The sequence below is a fragment of the Myotis nattereri genome, assembly GCF_964212035.1.
Source record: "Myotis nattereri genome assembly, chromosome: X".
Lineage (NCBI taxonomy): Eukaryota > Metazoa > Chordata > Mammalia > Chiroptera > Vespertilionidae > Myotis > Myotis nattereri.
Window position 1 is genome coordinate 66,573,831 of NC_138078.1, and position 19,994 is coordinate 66,593,824.

The window sequence follows — 19,994 nt, forward strand, 5'->3', positions numbered from 1 at the left end:
CTCCCTAAAGTGCCCGGAGTTGTAAATATTATCAGTTTTCTGGTCATTTCACGGCTTTCCACGGGTAATGTCTGTGATTTAAAACGGCAGGAAATGTAGTAAGAATCTATTTACTTTTATTTCAAGTGTATCTTCCAAGTTTTTAATCATTTCTGGAAACTGTAATTGCGCATTTTAAGAGTTTTACCACAATTAGAGAGTGTTCTTACAAGTCTGTTCTAGAACCGTAAGGATTTCACCTGAGTCATACAGAAGACGCCAGAATAATTTGGCCTCAATTGTAAACATAAGCAGTATAGTCCTCTATTACAGGCTTTCTACACAAATTTTGAGCTGTATAATCAAGAATTCCTAATATTTGAATAAAATTCAATTAAAAACGCTTCCTAAAGTGCCCGGAGTTGTAAATATTAGCAGTTTTCTGGTTATTTCACGGCTTCCCACTGGTAATGTCTGTGATTAAAAACGGCAGGAAATGTAGTAAGAATCTATTTACTTTTATTTCAAGTGTATCTTCCAAGTTTCTAATCGTTTCTGGAAACTCTAATTGCGTATTTTAAGAGTTTCACCACAAGTAGAGAGTGTTCTTACAAGTATGTACTGGAACCGTAATTATTTCACCTGAGTCATACGATAGACGCCAGAATAATTCGGCCTCAATTGTCAACATAAGCAGTATAGTCCTCACTTACAGGCTTTCTGCACAAATTTTAAGCCGTATAAACCAGAATTCCTAATATTTGAAAGAAAATTCAAGTGAAAACGCTCCCTAAAATGCCCAGAGTTGTAAATATTATCAGTTTTCTGGTCATTGCACGGCTTTCCACGGGTAATGTGTGTGATTAAAAACGGAAGGAAATGTAGTAAGAATCTATTTACTTTTATTTCAAGTGTATCTTCCAAGTTTTAATCATTTCTGGAAACTGTAATTGCGCATTTTAAGAGTTTTACCAGAATTAGAGAGTGTTCTTACAAGTCTGTTCTAGAACCGTAAGGATTTCACCTGAGTCATACAGAAGACGCCAGAATAATTCGGCCTCAATTGTCAACATAAGCAGTATAGTCCTCACTTACAGGCTTTCTGCACAAATTGTAAGCAGTATAAACAAGAATTCCTAATATTTGAAAGAAAATTCAAGTGAAAACGCTCCCTAAAGTGCCCAGAGTTGTAAATATTATCAGTTTTCTGGTCATTTCACGGCTTTCCACGGGTAATGTGTGTGATTAAAAACGGAAGGAAATGTAGTAAGAATCTATTTACTTTTATTTCAAGTGTATCTTCCAAGTTTCTAATCATTTCTGGAAACTCTAATTGCGTATTTTAAGAGTTTTACCACAAGTACTGAGTGTTCTTACAAGTATGTACTGGAACCGTACGTATTTCACCTGAGTCATAGGAAAGACGCCAGAATAATTCGGCCTCAATTGTAAACATAAGCAGTATAGTCCTCCCTTACAGGCTTTCTGCACAAATTTTAAGCCGTATAAACCGGAATTCCTAATATTTGAAAGCAAATTCAACTGAAAACGCTCCCTAAAGTGCCTGGAGTTGTAAATATTATCAGTTTTCTGGTCATTTCACGGCTTTCCACGGGTAATGTCTGTGATTTAAAACGGCAGGAAATGTAGTAAGAATCTATTTACTTTTATTTCAAGTGTATCTTCCAAGTTTTTAATCATTTCTGGAAACTGTAATTGCGCATTTTAAGAGTTTTACCAGAATTAGAGAGTGTTCTTACAAGTCTGTTCTAGAACCGTAAGGATTTCACCTGAGTCATACAGAAGACGCCAGAATAATTTGGCCTCAATTGTAAACATAAGCAGTATAGTCCTCAATTACACGCTTTCTACACAAATTTTGAGCTGTATAATCAAGAATTCCTAATATTTGAATAAAATTCAAGTAAAAACGCTTCCTAAAGTGCCCGGAGTTGTAAATATTAGCAGTTTACTGGTCATTCCACGGCTTTCCACTGGTAATGTCTGTGATTAAAAACGGCAGGAAATGTAGTAAGAATCTATTTACTTTTATTTCAAGTGTATCTTCCAAGTTTCTAATCGTTTCTTGAAACTCTAATTGCGTATTTTAAGAGTTTTACCACAATTAGAGAGTGTTCTTACAAGTCTGTTCTAGAACCGTAAGGATTTCACCTGAGTCATACAGAAGACGCCAGAATAATTCGGCCTCAATTGTCAACATAAGCAGTATAGTCCTCCCTTACAGGCTTTCTGCACAAATTTTAAGCCGTATAAACCGGAATTCCTAATATTTGAAAGCAAATTCAACTGAAAACGCTCCCTAAAGTGCCCGGAGTTGTAAATATTATCAGTTTTCTGGTCATTTCACGGCTTTCCACGGGTAATGTCTGTGATTTAAAACGGCAGGAAATGTAGTAAGAAACTATTTACTTTTATTTCAAGTGTATCTTCCAAGTTTTTAATCATTTCTGGAAACTGTAATTGCGCATTTTAAGAGTTTTACCAGAATTAGAGAGTGTTCTTACAAGTCTGTTCTAGAACCGTAAGGATTTCACCTGAGTCATACAGAAGACGCCAGAATAATTTGGCCTCAATTGTAAACATAAGCAGTATAGTCCTCTATTACAGGCTTTCTACACAAATTTTGAGCTGTATAATCAAGAATTCCTAATATTTGAATAAAATTCAAGTAAAAACGCTTCCTAAAGTGCCCGGAGTTGTAAATATTAGCAGTTTTCTGGTTATTTCACGGCTTCCCACTGGTAATGTCTGTGATTAAAAACGGCAGGAAATGTAGTAAGAATCTATTTACTTTTATTTCAAGTGTATCTTCCAAGTTTCTAATCGTTTCTGGAAACTCTAATTGCGTATTTTAAGAGTTTCACCACAAGTAGAGAGTGTTCTTACAAGTATGTACTGGAACCGTAATTATTTCACCTGAGTCATACGATAGACGCCAGAATAATTCGGCCTCAATTGTCAACATAAGCAGTATAGTCCTCACTTACAGGCTTTCTGCACAAATTTTAAGCCGTATAAACCAGAATTCCTAATATTTGAAAGAAAATTCAAGTGAAAACGCTCCCTAAAATGCCCAGAGTTGTAAATATTATCAGTTTTCTGGTCATTGCACGGCTTTCCACGGGTAATGTGTGTGATTAAAAACGGAAGGAAATGTAGTAAGAATCTATTTACTTTTATTTCAAGTGTATCTTCCAAGTTTTAATCATTTCTGGAAACTGTAATTGCGCATTTTAAGAGTTTTACCAGAATTAGAGAGTGTTCTTACAAGTCTGTTCTAGAACCGTAAGGATTTCACCTGAGTCATACAGAAGACGCCAGAATAATTCGGCCTCAATTGTCAACATAAGCAGTATAGTCCTCACTTACAGGCTTTCTGCACAAATTGTAAGCAGTATAAACAAGAATTCCTAATATTTGAAAGAAAATTCAAGTGAAAACGCTCCCTAAAGTGCCCAGAGTTGTAAATATTATCAGTTTTCTGGTCATTTCACGGCTTTCCACGGGTAATGTGTGTGATTAAAAACGGAAGGAAATGTAGTAAGAATCTATTTACTTTTATTTCAAGTGTATCTTCCAAGTTTCTAATCATTTCTGGAAACTCTAATTGCGTATTTTAAGAGTTTTACCACAAGTACTGAGTGTTCTTACAAGTATGTACTGGAACCGTACGTATTTCACCTGAGTCATAGGAAAGACGCCAGAATAATTCGGCCTCAATTGTAAACATAAGCAGTATAGTCCTCCCTTACAGGCTTTCTGCACAAATTTTAAGCCGTATAAACCGGAATTCCTAATATTTGAAAGCAAATTCAACTGAAAACGCTCCCTAAAGTGCCTGGAGTTGTAAATATTATCAGTTTTCTGGTCATTTCACGGCTTTCCACGGGTAATGTCTGTGATTTAAAACGGCAGGAAATGTAGTAAGAATCTATTTACTTTTATTTCAAGTGTATCTTCCAAGTTTTTAATCATTTCTGGAAACTGTAATTGCGCATTTTAAGAGTTTTACCAGAATTAGAGAGTGTTCTTACAAGTCTGTTCTAGAACCGTAAGGATTTCACCTGAGTCATACAGAAGACGCCAGAATAATTTGGCCTCAATTGTAAACATAAGCAGTATAGTCCTCAATTACACGCTTTCTACACAAATTTTGAGCTGTATAATCAAGAATTCCTAATATTTGAATAAAATTCAAGTAAAAACGCTTCCTAAAGTGCCCGGAGTTGTAAATATTAGCAGTTTACTGGTCATTCCACGGCTTTCCACTGGTAATGTCTGTGATTAAAAACGGCAGGAAATGTAGTAAGAATCTATTTACTTTTATTTCAAGTGTATCTTCCAAGTTTCTAATCGTTTCTTGAAACTCTAATTGCGTATTTTAAGAGTTTTACCACAAGTAGAGAGTGTTCTTACAAGTATGTACTGGAACCATAAGTATTTCACCTGAGTCATACCAAAGACGCCAGAATAATTCGGCATCAATTGTAAACATAAGCAGTATAGTCCTCACTTACAGGTTTTCTACACAAATTTTAAGCTGTTTAAACCAGAATTCCCAATATTTGAAAGCAAATTCAACTGAAAACGCTCCCTAAAGTGCCCGGAGTTGTAAATATTATCAGTTTTCTGGTGATTCCACGGCTTTCCACTGGTAATGTCTGTGATTTAAAACGGCAGGAAATGTAGTAAGAAACTATTTACTTTTATTTCAAGTGTATCTTCCAAGTTTTTAATCATTTCTGGAAACTGTAATTGCGCATTTTACGAGTTTTACCACAATTAGAGAGTGTTCTTACAAGTCTGTTCTAGAACCGTAAGGATTTCACCTGAGTCATACAGAAGACGCCAGAATAATTCGGCCTCAATTGTCAACATAAGCAGTATAGTCCTCACTTACAGGCTTTCTGCACAAATTTTAAGCCGTATAAACAAGAATTCCTAATATTTGAAAGAAAATTCAAGTGAAAACGCTCCCTAAATTGCCCAGAGTTGTAAATATTATCAGTTTTCTGGTCATTTCACGGCTTTCCACGGGTAATGTGTGTGATTAAAAACGGAAGGAAATGTAGTAAGAATCTATTTACTTTTATTTCAAGTGTATCTTCCAAGTTTCTAATCATTTCTGGAAACTCTAATTGCGTATTTTAAGAGTTTTACCACAAGTAGAGAGTGTTCGTACAAGTATGTACTGGAACCGTATCTATTTCACCTGAGTCATAGGAAAGACGCCAGAATAATTCGGGCTCAATTGTAAACATAAGCAGTATAGTCCTCCCTTACAGGCTTTCTGCACAAATTTTAAGCCGTATAAACCGGAATTCCTAATATTTGAAAGCAAATTCAACTGAAAACGCTCCCTAAAGTGCCCGGAGTTGTAAATATTATCAGTTTTCTGGTCATTTCACGGCTTTCCACGGGTAATGTCTGTGATTTAAAACGGCAGGAAATGTAGTAAGAATCTATTTACTTTTATTTCAAGTGTATCTTCCAAGTTTTTAATCATTTCTGGAAACTGTAATTGGGCATTTTAAGAGTTTTACCACAATTAGAGAGTGTTCTTACAAGTCTGTTCTAGAACCGTAAGGATTTCACCTGAGTCATACAGAAGACGCCAGAATAATTTGGCCTCAATTGTAAACATAAGCAGTATAGTCCTCTATTACAGGCTTTCTACACAAATTTTGAGCTATATAATCAAGAATTCCTAATATTTGAATAAAATTCAAGTAAAAACGCTTCCTAAAGTGCCCGGAGTTGTAAATATTAGCAGTTTTCTGGTTATTTCACGGCTTCCCACTGGTAATGTCTGTGATTAAAAACGGCAGGAAATGTAGTAAGAATCTATTTACTTTTATTTCAAGTGTATCTTCCAAGTTTCTAATCGTTTCTGGAAACTCTAATTGCGTATTTTAAGAGTTTCACCACAAGTAGAGAGTGTTCTTACAAGTATGTACTGGAACCGTAATTATTTCACCTGAGTCATACGATAGACGCCAGAATAATTCGGCCTCAATTGTCAACATAAGCAGTATAGTCCTCACTTACAGGCTTTCTGCACAAATTTTAAGCCGTATAAACAAGAATTCCTAATATTTGAAAGAAAATTCAAGTGAAAACGCTCCCTAAAGTGCCCAGAGTTGTAAATATTATCAGTTTTCTGGTCATTTCACGGCTTTCCACGGGTAATGTCTGTGATTTAAAACGGCAGGAAATGTAGTAAGAATCTATTTACTTTTATTTCAAGTGTATCTTCCAAGTTTTTAATCATTTCTGGAAACTGTAATTGCGCATTTTAAGAGTTTTACCACAATTAGAGAGTGTTCTTACAAGTCTGTTCTAGAACCGTAAGGATTTCACCTGAGTCATACAGAAGACGCCAGAATAATTCGGCCTCAATTGTCAACATAAGCAGTATAGTCCTCACTTACAGGCTTTCTGCACAAATTGTAAGCAGTATAAACAAGAATTCCTAATATTTGAAAGAAAATTCAAGTGAAAACGCTCCCTAAAGTGCCCAGAGTTGTAAATATTATCAGTTTTCTGGTCATTTCACGGCTTTCCACGGGTAATGTGTGTGATTAAAAACGGAAGGAAATGTAGTAAGAATCTATTTACTTTTATTTCAAGTGTATCTTCCAAGTTTCTAATCATTTCTGGAAACTCTAATTGCGTATTTTAAGAGTTTTACCACAAGTACTGAGTGTTCTTACAAGTATGTACTGGAACCGTACGTATTTCACCTGAGTCATAGGAAAGACGCCAGAATAATTCGGCCTCAATTGTAAACATAAGCAGTATAGTCCTCCCTTACAGGCTTTCTGCACAAATTTTAAGCCGTATAAACCGGAATTCCTAATATTTGAAAGCAAATTCAACTGAAAACGCTCCCTAAAGTGCCTGGAGTTGTAAATATTATCAGTTTTCTGGTCATTTCACGGCTTTCCACGGGTAATGTCTGTGATTTAAAACGGCAGGAAATGTAGTAAGAATCTATTTACTTTTATTTCAAGTGTATCTTCCAAGTTTTTAATCATTTCTGGAAACTGTAATTGCGCATTTTAAGAGTTTTACCAGAATTAGAGAGTGTTCTTACAAGTCTGTTCTAGAACCGTAAGGATTTCACCTGAGTCATACAGAAGACGCCAGAATAATTTGGCCTCAATTGTAAACATAAGCAGTATAGTCCTCAATTACACGCTTTCTACACAAATTTTGAGCTGTATAATCAAGAATTCCTAATATTTGAATAAAATTCAAGTAAAAACGCTTCCTAAAGTGCCCGGAGTTGTAAATATTAGCAGTTTACTGGTCATTCCACGGCTTTCCACTGGTAATGTCTGTGATTAAAAACGGCAGGAAATGTAGTAAGAATCTATTTACTTTTATTTCAAGTGTATCTTCCAAGTTTCTAATCGTTTCTTGAAACTCTAATTGCGTATTTTAAGAGTTTTACCACAAGTAGAGAGTGTTCTTACAAGTATGTACTGGAACCATAAGTATTTCACCTGAGTCATACCAAAGACGCCAGAATAATTCGGCATCAATTGTAAACATAAGCAGTATAGTCCTCACTTACAGGTTTTCTACACAAATTTTAAGCTGTTTAAACCAGAATTCCCAATATTTGAAAGCAAATTCAACTGAAAACGCTCCCTAAAGTGCCCGGAGTTGTAAATATTATCAGTTTTCTGGTGATTCCACGGCTTTCCACTGGTAATGTCTGTGATTTAAAACGGCAGGAAATGTAGTAAGAAACTATTTACTTTTATTTCAAGTGTATCTTCCAAGTTTTTAATCATTTCTGGAAACTGTAATTGCGCATTTTACGAGTTTTACCACAATTAGAGAGTGTTCTTACAAGTCTGTTCTAGAACCGTAAGGATTTCACCTGAGTCATACAGAAGACGCCAGAATAATTCGGCCTCAATTGTCAACATAAGCAGTATAGTCCTCACTTACAGGCTTTCTGCACAAATTTTAAGCCGTATAAACAAGAATTCCTAATATTTGAAAGAAAATTCAAGTGAAAACGCTCCCTAAATTGCCCAGAGTTGTAAATATTATCAGTTTTCTGGTCATTTCACGGCTTTCCACGGGTAATGTGTGTGATTAAAAACGGAAGGAAATGTAGTAAGAATCTATTTACTTTTATTTCAAGTGTATCTTCCAAGTTTCTAATCATTTCTGGAAACTCTAATTGCGTATTTTAAGAGTTTTACCACAAGTAGAGAGTGTTCGTACAAGTATGTACTGGAACCGTATCTATTTCACCTGAGTCATAGGAAAGACGCCAGAATAATTCGGGCTCAATTGTAAACATAAGCAGTATAGTCCTCCCTTACAGGCTTTCTGCACAAATTTTAAGCCGTATAAACCGGAATTCCTAATATTTGAAAGCAAATTCAACTGAAAACGCTCCCTAAAGTGCCCGGAGTTGTAAATATTATCAGTTTTCTGGTCATTTCACGGCTTTCCACGGGTAATGTCTGTGATTTAAAACGGCAGGAAATGTAGTAAGAATCTATTTACTTTTATTTCAAGTGTATCTTCCAAGTTTTTAATCATTTCTGGAAACTGTAATTGGGCATTTTAAGAGTTTTACCACAATTAGAGAGTGTTCTTACAAGTCTGTTCTAGAACCGTAAGGATTTCACCTGAGTCATACAGAAGACGCCAGAATAATTTGGCCTCAATTGTAAACATAAGCAGTATAGTCCTCTATTACAGGCTTTCTACACAAATTTTGAGCTGTATAATCAAGAATTCCTAATATTTGAATAAAATTCAAGTAAAAACGCTTCCTAAAGTGCCCGGAGTTGTAAATATTAGCAGTTTTCTGGTTATTTCACGGCTTCCCACTGGTAATGTCTGTGATTAAAAACGGCAGGAAATGTAGTAAGAATCTATTTACTTTTATTTCAAGTGTATCTTCCAAGTTTCTAATCGTTTCTGGAAACTCTAATTGCGTATTTTAAGAGTTTCACCACAAGTAGAGAGTGTTCTTACAAGTATGTACTGGAACCGTAATTATTTCACCTGAGTCATACGATAGACGCCAGAATAATTCGGCCTCAATTGTCAACATAAGCAGTATAGTCCTCACTTACAGGCTTTCTGCACAAATTTTAAGCCGTATAAACAAGAATTCCTAATATTTGAAAGAAAATTCAAGTGAAAACGCTCCCTAAAGTGCCCAGAGTTGTAAATATTATCAGTTTTCTGGTCATTTCACGGCTTTCCACGGGTAATGTCTGTGATTTAAAACGGCAGGAAATGTAGTAAGAATCTATTTACTTTTATTTCAAGTGTATCTTCCAAGTTTTTAATCATTTCTGGAAACTGTAATTGCGCATTTTAAGAGTTTTACCACAATTAGAGAGTGTTCTTACAAGTCTGTTCTAGAACCGTAAGGATTTCACCTGAGTCATACAGAAGACGCCAGAATAATTCGGCCTCAATTGTCAACATAAGCAGTATAGTCCTCACTTACAGGCTTTCTGCACAAATTTTAAGCCGTATAAACAAGAATTCCTAATATTTGAAAGAAAATTCAAGTGAAAACGCTCCCTAAATTGCCCAGAGTTGTAAATATTATCAGTTTTCTGGTCATTTCACGGCTTTCCACGGGTAATGTGTGTGATTAAAAACGGAAGGAAATGTAGTAAGAATCTATTTACTTTTATTTCAAGTGTATCTTCCAAGTTTCTAATCATTTCTGGAAACTCTAATTGCCTATTTTAAGAGTTTTACCACAAGTAGAGAGTGTTCTTACAAGTATGTACTGGAACCGTATCTATTTCACCTGAGTCATAGGAAAGACGCCAGAATAATTCGGCCTCAATTGTAAACATAAGCAGTATAGTCCTCCCTTACAGGCTTTCTGCACAAATTTTAAGCCGTATAAACCGGAATTCCTAATATTTGAAAGCAAATTCAACTGAAAACGCTCCCTAAAGTGCCCGGAGTTGTAAATATTATCAGTTTTCTGGTCATTTCACGGCTTTCCACGGGTAATGTCTGTGATTTAAAACGGCAGGAAATGTAGTAAGAATCTATTTACTTTTATTTCAAGTGTATCTTCCAAGTTTTTAATCATTTCTGGAAACTGTAATTGCGCATTTTAAGAGTTTTACCACAATTAGAGAGTGTTCTTACAAGTCTGTTCTAGAACCGTAAGGATTTCACCTGAGTCATACAGAAGACGCCAGAATAATTTGGCCTCAATTGTAAACATAAGCAGTATAGTCCTCTATTACAGGCTTTCTACACAAATTTTGAGCTGTATAATCAAGAATTCCTAATATTTGAATAAAATTCAATTAAAAACGCTTCCTAAAGTGCCCGGAGTTGTAAATATTAGCAGTTTTCTGGTTATTTCACGGCTTCCCACTGGTAATGTCTGTGATTAAAAACGGCAGGAAATGTAGTAAGAATCTATTTACTTTTATTTCAAGTGTATCTTCCAAGTTTCTAATCGTTTCTGGAAACTCTAATTGCGTATTTTAAGAGTTTCACCACAAGTAGAGAGTGTTCTTACAAGTATGTACTGGAACCGTAATTATTTCACCTGAGTCATACGATAGACGCCAGAATAATTCGGCCTCAATTGTCAACATAAGCAGTATAGTCCTCACTTACAGGCTTTCTGCACAAATTTTAAGCCGTATAAACCAGAATTCCTAATATTTGAAAGAAAATTCAAGTGAAAACGCTCCCTAAAATGCCCAGAGTTGTAAATATTATCAGTTTTCTGGTCATTGCACGGCTTTCCACGGGTAATGTGTGTGATTAAAAACGGAAGGAAATGTAGTAAGAATCTATTTACTTTTATTTCAAGTGTATCTTCCAAGTTTTTAATCATTTCTGGAAACTGTAATTGCGCATTTTAAGAGTTTTACCAGAATTAGAGAGTGTTCTTACAAGTCTGTTCTAGAACCGTAAGGATTTCACCTGAGTCATACAGAAGACGCCAGAATAATTCGGCCTCAATTGTCAACATAAGCAGTATAGTCCTCACTTACAGGCTTTCTGCACAAATTGTAAGCCGTATAAACAAGAATTCCTAATATTTGAAAGAAAATTCAAGTGAAAACGCTCCCTAAATTGCCCAGAGTTGTAAATATTATCAGTTTTCTGGTCATTTCATGGCTTTCCACGGGTAATGTGTGTGATTAAAAACGGAAGGAAATGTAGTAAGAATCTATTTACTTTTATTTCAAGTGTATCTTCCAAGTTTCTAATCATTTCTGGAAACTCTAATTGCGTATTTTAAGAGTTTTACCACAAGTACTGAGTGTTCTTACAAGTATGTACTGGAACCGTACGTATTTCACCTGAGTCATAGGAAAGACGCCAGAATAATTCGGCCTCAATTGTAAACATAAGCAGTATAGTCCTCCCTTACAGGCTTTCTGCACAAATTTTAAGCCGTATAAACCGGAATTCCTAATATTTGAAAGCAAATTCAACTGAAAACGCTCCCTAAAGTGCCTGGAGTTGTAAATATTATCAGTTTTCTGGTCATTTCACGGCTTTCCACGGGTAATGTCTGTGATTTAAAACGGCAGGAAATGTAGTAAGAATCTATTTACTTTTATTTCAAGTGTATCTTCCAAGTTTTTAATCATTTCTGGAAACTGTAATTGCGCATTTTAAGAGTTTTACCAGAATTAGAGAGTGTTCTTACAAGTCTGTTCTAGAACCGTAAGGATTTCACCTGAGTCATACAGAAGACGCCAGAATAATTTGGCCTCAATTGTAAACATAAGCAGTATAGTCCTCAATTACACGCTTTCTACACAAATTTTGAGCTGTATAATCAAGAATTCCTAATATTTGAATAAAATTCAAGTAAAAACGCTTCCTAAAGTGCCCGGAGTTGTAAATATTAGCAGTTTACTGGTCATTCCACGGCTTTCCACTGGTAATGTCTGTGATTAAAAACGGCAGGAAATGTAGTAAGAATCTATTTACTTTTATTTCAAGTGTATCTTCCAAGTTTCTAATCGTTTCTTGAAACTCTAATTGCGTATTTTAAGAGTTTTACCACAAGTAGAGAGTGTTCTTACAAGTATGTACTGGAACCATAAGTATTTCACCTGAGTCATACCAAAGACGCCAGAATAATTCGGCATCAATTGTAAACATAAGCAGTATAGTCCTCACTTACAGGTTTTCTACACAAATTTTAAGCTGTTTAAACCAGAATTCCCAATATTTGAAAGCAAATTCAACTGAAAACGCTCCCTAAAGTGCCCGGAGTTGTAAATATTATCAGTTTTCTGGTGATTCCACGGCTTTCCACTGGTAATGTCTGTGATTTAAAACGGCAGGAAATGTAGTAAGAAACTATTTACTTTTATTTCAAGTGTATCTTCCAAGTTTTTAATCATTTCTGGAAACTGTAATTGCGCATTTTACGAGTTTTACCACAATTAGAGAGTGTTCTTACAAGTCTGTTCTAGAACCGTAAGGATTTCACCTGAGTCATACAGAAGACGCCAGAATAATTTGGCCTCAATTGTAAACATAAGCAGTATAGTCCTCTATTACAGGCTTTCTACACAAATTTTGAGCTGTATAATCAAGAATTCCTAATATTTGAATAAAATTCAAGTAAAAACGCTTCCTAAAGTGCCCGGAGTTGTAAATATTAGCAGTTTTCTGGTTATTTCACGGCTTCCCACTGGTAATGTCTGTGATTAAAAACGGCAGGAAATGTAGTAAGAATCTATTTACTTTTATTTCAAGTGTATCTTCCAAGTTTCTAATCGTTTCTGGAAACTCTAATTGCGTATTTCAAGAGTTTCACCACAAGTAGAGAGTGTTCTTACAAGTATGTACTGGAACCGTAATTATTTCACCTGAGTCATAGGATAGACGCCAGAATAATTCGGCCTCAATTGTCAACATAAGCAGTATAGTCCTCACTTACAGGCTTTCTGCACAAATTTTAAGCCGTATAAACAAGAATTCCTAATATTTGAAAGCAAATTCAACTGAAAACGCTCCCTAATGTGCCCGGAGTTGTAAATATTATCAGTTTTCTGGTCATTTCACGGCTTTCCACGGGTAATGTCTGTGATTTAAAACGGCAGGAAATGTAGTAAGAATCTATTTACTTTTATTTCAAGTGTATCTTCCAAGTTTTTAATCATTTCTGGAAACTCTAATTGCGCATTTTAAGAGTTTTACCACAATTAGAGAGTGTACTTACAAGTCTGTACTAGAACCTTAAGGATTTCACCTGAGTCATACAAAAGACGCCAGAATAATTTGGCCTCAATTGTAAACATAAGCAGTATAGTCCTCACTTACAGGCTAACTACAAAACTTTTAAGCCGTATAAACAAGAATTTATAATATTTGAAAGCAAATTCAAGTGAAAACGCTCCCTAAAGTGCCCGGCGTTGTAAATATTATCAGTTTTCTGGTTATTTCACGGCTTCCCACTGGTAATGTCTGTGATTAAAAACGGCAGGAAATGTAGTAAGAAACTATTTACTTTTATTTCAAGTGTATCTTCCAAGTTTTTAATCATTTCTGGAAACTGTAATTGCGCATTTTAAGAGTTTTACCAGAATTAGAGAGTGTTCTTACAAGTCTGTTCTAGAACCGTAAGGATTTCACATGAGTCATACAGAAGACGCCAGAATAATTTGGCCTCAATTGTAAACATAAGCAGTATAGTCCTCTATTACAGGCTTTCTACACAAATTTTGAGCTGTATAATCAAGAATTCCTAATATTTGAAAGAAAATTCAAGTGAAAACGCTCCCTAAAATGCCCAGAGTTGGAAATATTATCAGTTTTCTGGTCATTTCACGGCTTTCCACGGGTAATGTGTGTGATTAAAAACGGCAGGAAATGTAGTAAGAATCTATTTACTTTTATTTCAAGTGTATCTTCCAAGTTTCTAATCGTTTCTGGAAACTCTAATTGCGTATTTTAAGAGTTTCACCACAAGTAGAGAGTGTTCTTACAAGTATGTACTGGAACCGTAATTATTTCACCTGAGTCATATGATAGACGCCAGAATAATTCGGCCTCAATTGTCAACATAAGCTGTATAGTCCTCACTTACAGGCTTTCTGCACAAATTTTAAGCCGTATAAACAAGAATTCCTAATATTTGAAAGAAAATTCAAGTGAAAACGCTCCCTAAAATGCCCAGAGTTGTAAATATTATCAGTTTTCTGGTCATTTCACGGCTTTCCACGGGTAATGTGTGTGATTAAAAACGGAAGGAAATGTAGTAAGAATCTATTTACTTTTATTTCAAGTGTATCTTCCAAGTTTTAATCATTTCTGGAAACTGTAATTGCGCATTTTAAGAGTTTTACCAGAATTAGAGAGTGTTCTTACAAGTCTGTTCTAGAACCGTAAGGATTTCACCTGAGTCATACAGAAGACGCCAGAATAATTCGGCCTCAATTGTCAACATAAGCAGTATAGTCCTCACTTCCAGGCTTTCTGCACAAATTGTAAGCAGTATAAACAAGAATTCCTAATATTTGAAAGAAAATTCAAGTGAAAACGCTCCCTAAAGTGCCCAGAGTTGTAAATATTATCAGTTTTCTGGTCATTTCACGGCTTTCCACGGGTAATGTGTGTGATTAAAAACGGAAGGAAATGTAGTAAGAATCTATTTACTTTTATTTCAAGTGTATCTTCCAAGTTTCTAATCATTTCTGGAAACTCTAATTGCGTATTTTAAGAGTTTTACCACAAGTACTGAGTGTTCTTACAAGTATGTACTGGAACCGTACGTATTTCACCTGAGTCATAGGAAAGACGCCAGAATAATTCGGCCTCAATTGTAAACATAAGCAGTATAGTCCTTCCTTACAGGCTTTCTGCACAAATTTTAAGCCGTATAAACCGGAATTCCTAATATTTGAAAGCAAATTCAACTGAAAACGCTCCCTAAAGTGCCTGGAGTTGTAAATATTATCAGTTTTCTGGTCATTTCACGGCTTTCCACGGGTAATGTCTGTGATTTAAAACGGCAGGAAATGTAGTAAGAATCTATTTACTTTTATTTCAAGTGTATCTTCCAAGTTTTTAATCATTTCTGGAAACTGTAATTGCGCATTTTAAGAGTTTTACCAGAATTAGAGAGTGTTCTTACAAGTCTGTTCTAGAACCGTAAGGATTTCACCTGAGTCATACAGAAGACGCCAGAATAATTTGGCCTCAATTGTAAACATAAGCAGTATAGTCCTCAATTACACGCTTTCTACACAAATTTTGAGCTGTATAATCAAGAATTCCTAATATTTGAATAAAATTCAAGTAAAAACGCTTCCTAAAGTGCCCGGAGTTGTAAATATTAGCAGTTTTCTGGTTAATTCACGGCTTCCCACTGGTAATGTCTGTGATTAAAAACGGCAGGAAATGTAGTAAGAATCTATTTACTTTTATTTCAAGTGTATCTTCCAAGTTTCTAATCGTTTCTGGAAACTCTAATTGCGTATTTTAAGAGTTTCACCACAAGTAGAGAGTGTTCTTACAAGTATGTACTGGAACCGTAATTATTTCACCTGAGTCATACGATAGACGCCAGAATAATTCGGCCTCAATTGTCAACATAGGCAGTATAGTCCTCACTTACAGGCTTTCTGCACAAATTTTAAGCCGTATAAACAAGAATTCCTAATATTTGAAAGCAAATTCAACTGAAAACGCTCCCTAATGTGCCCGGAGTTGTAAATATTATCAGTTTTCTGGTCATTTCACGGCTTTCCACGGGTAATGTCTGTGATTAAAAACGGCAAGAAATGTAGTAAGAATCTATTTACTTTTATTTCAAGTGTATCTTCCAAGTTTCTAATCGTTTCTGGAAACTCTAATTGCGTATTTTAAGAGTTTCACCACAAGTAGAGAGTGTTCTTACAAGTATGTACTGGAACCGTAATTATTTCACGTGAGTCATATGATAGACGCCAGAATAATTCGGCCTCAATTGTCAACATAAGCTGTATAGTCCTCACTTACAGGCTTTCTGCACAAATTTTAAGCCGTATAAACAAGAATTCCTAATATTTGAAAGAAAATTCAAGTGAAAACGCTCCCTAAAGTGCCCAGAGTTGTAAATATTATCAGTTTTCTGGTCATTTCACGGCTTTCCACGGGTAATGTGTGTGATTAAAAACGGAAGGAAATGTAGTAAGAATCTATTTACTTTTATTTCAAGTGTATCTTCCAAGTTTTTAATCATTTCTGGAAACTGTAATTGCGCATTTTAAGAGTTTTACCAGAATTAGAGAGTGTTCTTACAAGTCTGTTCTAGAACCGTAAGGATTTCACCTGAGTCATACAGAAGACGCCAGAATAATTCGGCCTCAATTGTCAACATAAGCAGTATAGTCCTCACTTACAGGCTTTCTGCACAAATTTTAAGCCGTATAAACAAGAATTCCTAATATTTGAAAGAAAATTCAAGTGAAAACGCTCCCTAAAGTGCCCAGAGTTGTAAATATTATCAGTTTTCTGGTCATTTCACGGCTTTCCACGGGTAATGTGTGTGATTAAAAACGGAAGGAAATGTAGTAAGAATCTATTTACTTTTATTTCAAGTGTATCTTCCAAGTTTCTAATCATTTCTGGAAACTCTAATTGCGTATTTTAAGAGTTTTACCACAAGTACTGAGTGTTCTTACAAGTATGTACTGGAACCGTACGTATTTCACCTGAGTCATAGGAAAGACGCCAGAATAATTCGGCCTCAATTGTAAACATAAGCAGTATAGTCCTCCCTTACAGGCTTTCTGCACAAATTTTAAGCCGTATAAACCGGAATTCCTAATATTTGAAAGCAAATTCAACTGAAAACGCTCCCTAAAGTGCCCGGAGTTGTAAATATTATCAGTTTTCTGGTCATTTCACGGCTTTCCACGGGTAATGTCTGTGATTTAAAACGGCAGGAAATGTAGTAAGAAACTATTTACTTTTATTTCAAGTGTATCTTCCAAGTTTTTAATCATTTCTGGAAACTGTAATTGCGCATTTTAAGAGTTTTACCAGAATTAGAGAGTGTTCTTACAAGTCTGTTCTAGAACCGTAAGGATTTCACCTGAGTCATACAGAAGACGCCAGAATAATTTGGCCTCAATTGTAAACATAAGCAGTATAGTCCTCTATTACAGGCTTTCTACACAAATTTTGAGCTGTATAATCAAGAATTCCTAATATTTGAATAAAATTCAAGTAAAAACGCTTCCTAAAGTGCCCGGAGTTGTAAATATTAGCAGTTTTCTGGTTATTTCACGGCTTCCCACTGGTAATGTCTGTGATTAAAAACGGCAGGAAATGTAGTAAGAATCTATTTACTTTTATTTCAAGTGTATCTTCCAAGTTTCTAATCGTTTCTGGAAACTCTAATTGCGTATTTTAAGAGTTTCACCACAAGTAGAGAGTGTTCTTACAAGTATGTACTGGAACCGTAATTATTTCACCTGAGTCATACGATAGACGCCAGAATAATTCGGCCTCAATTGTCAACATAAGCAGTATAGTCCTCACTTACAGGCTTTCTGCACAAATTTTAAGCCGTATAAACAAGAATTCCTAATATTTGAAAGAAAATTCAAGTGAAAACGCTCCCTAAAGTGCCCAGAGTTGTAAATATTATCAGTTTTCTGGTCATTTCACGGCTTTCCACGGGTAATGTGTGTGATTAAAAACGGAAGGAAATGTAGTAAGAATCTATTTACTTTTATTTCAAGTGTATCTTCCAAGTTTTTAATCATTTCTGGAAACTGTAATTGCGCATTTTAAGAGTTTTACCAGAATTAGAGAGTGTTCTTACAAGTCTGTTCTAGAACCGTAAGGATTTCACCTGAGTCATACAGAAGACGCCAGAATAATTCGGCCTCAATTGTCAACATAAGCAGTATAGTCCTCACTTACAGGCTTTCTGCACAAATTTTAAGCCGTATAAACAAGAATTCCTAATATTTGAAAGAAAATTCAAGTGAAAACGCTCCCTAAATTGCCCAGAGTTGTAAATATTATCAGTTTTCTGGTCATTTCACGGCTTTCCACGGGTAATGTGTGTGATTAAAAACGGAAGGAAATGTAGTAAGAATCTATTTACTTTTATTTCAAGTGTATCTTCCAAGTTTCTAATCATTTCTGGAAACTCTAATTGCGTATTTTAAGAGTTTTACCACAAGTAGAGAGTGTTCTTACAAGTATGTACTGGAACCGTATCTATTTCACCTGAGTCATAGGAAAGACGCCAGAATAATTCGGCCTCAATTGTAAACATAAGCAGTATAGTCCTCCCTTACAGGCTTTCTGCACAAATTTTAAGCCGTATAAACCGGAATTCCTAATATTTGAAAGCAAATTCAACTGAAAACGCTCCCTAAAGTGCCCGGAGTTGTAAATATTATCAGTTTTCTGGTCATTTCACGGCTTTCCACGGGTAATGTCTGTGATTTAAAACGGCAGGAAATGTAGTAAGAATCTATTTACTTTTATTTCAAGTGTATCTTCCAAGTTTTTAATCATTTCTGGAAACTGTAATTGCGCATTTTAAGAGTTTTACCACAATTAGAGAGTGTTCTTACAAGTCTGTTCTAGAACCGTAAGGATTTCACCTGAGTCATACAGAAGACGCCAGAATAATTTGGCCTCAATTGTAAACATAAGCAGTATAGTCCTCTATTACAGGCTTTCTACACAAATTTTGAGCTGTATAATCAAGAATTCCTAATATTTGAATAAAATTCAAGTAAAAACGCTTCCTAAAGTGCCCGGAGTTGTAAATATTAGCAGTTTTCTGGTTATTTCACGGCTTCCCACTGGTAATGTCTGTGATAAAAAACGGCAGGAAATGGAGTAAGAATCTATTTACTTTTATTTCAAGTGTATCTTCCAAGTTTCTAATCGTTTCTGGAAACTCTAATTGCGTATTTTAAGAGTTTCACCACAAGTAGAGAGTGTTCTTACAAGTATGTACTGGAACCGTAATTATTTCACGTGAGTCATATGATAGACGCCAGAATAATTCGGCCTCAATTGTCAACATAAGCTGTATAGTCCTCACTTACAGGCTTTCTGCACAAATTTTAAGCCGTATAAACAAGAATTCCTAATATTTGAAAGAAAATTCAAGTGAAAACGCTCCCTAAAGTGCCCAGAGTTGTAAATATTATCAGTTTTCTGGTCATTTCACGGCTTTCCACGGGTAATGTGTGTGATTAAAAACGGAAGGAAATGTAGTAAGAATCTATTTACTTTTATTTCAAGTGTATCTTCCAAGTTTTTAATCATTTCTGGAAACTGTAATTGCGCATTTTAAGAGTTTTACCAGAATTAGAGAGTGTTCTTACAAGTCTGTTCTAGAACCGTAAGGATTTCACCTGAGTCATACAGAAGACGCCAGAATAATTCGGCCTCAATTGTCAACATAAGCAGTATAGTCCTCACTTACAGGCTTTCTGCACAAATTTTAAGCCGTATAAACAAGAATTCCTAATATTTGAAAGAAAATTCAAGTGAAAACGCTCCCTAAAGTGCCCAGAGTTGTAAATATTATCAGTTTTCTGGTCATTTCACGGCTTTCCACGGGTAATGTGTGTGATTAAAAACGGCAGGAAATGTAGTAAGAATCTATTTACTTTTATTTCAAGTGTATCTTCCAAGTTTCTAATCATTTCTGGAAACTCTAATTGCGTATTTTAAGAGTTTTACCACAAGTACTGAGTGTTCTTACAAGTATGTACTGGAACCGTACGTATTTCACCTGAGTCATAGGAAAGACGCCAGAATAATTCGGCCTCAATTGTAAACATAAGCAGTATAGTCCTCCCTTACAGGCTTTCTGCACAAATTTTAAGCCGTATAAACCGGAATTCCTAATATTTGAAAGCAAATTCAACTGAAAACGCTCCCTAAAGTGCCCGGAGTTGTAAATATTATCAGTTTTCTGGTCATTTCACGGCTTTCCACGGGTAATGTCTGTGATTTAAAACGGCAGGAAA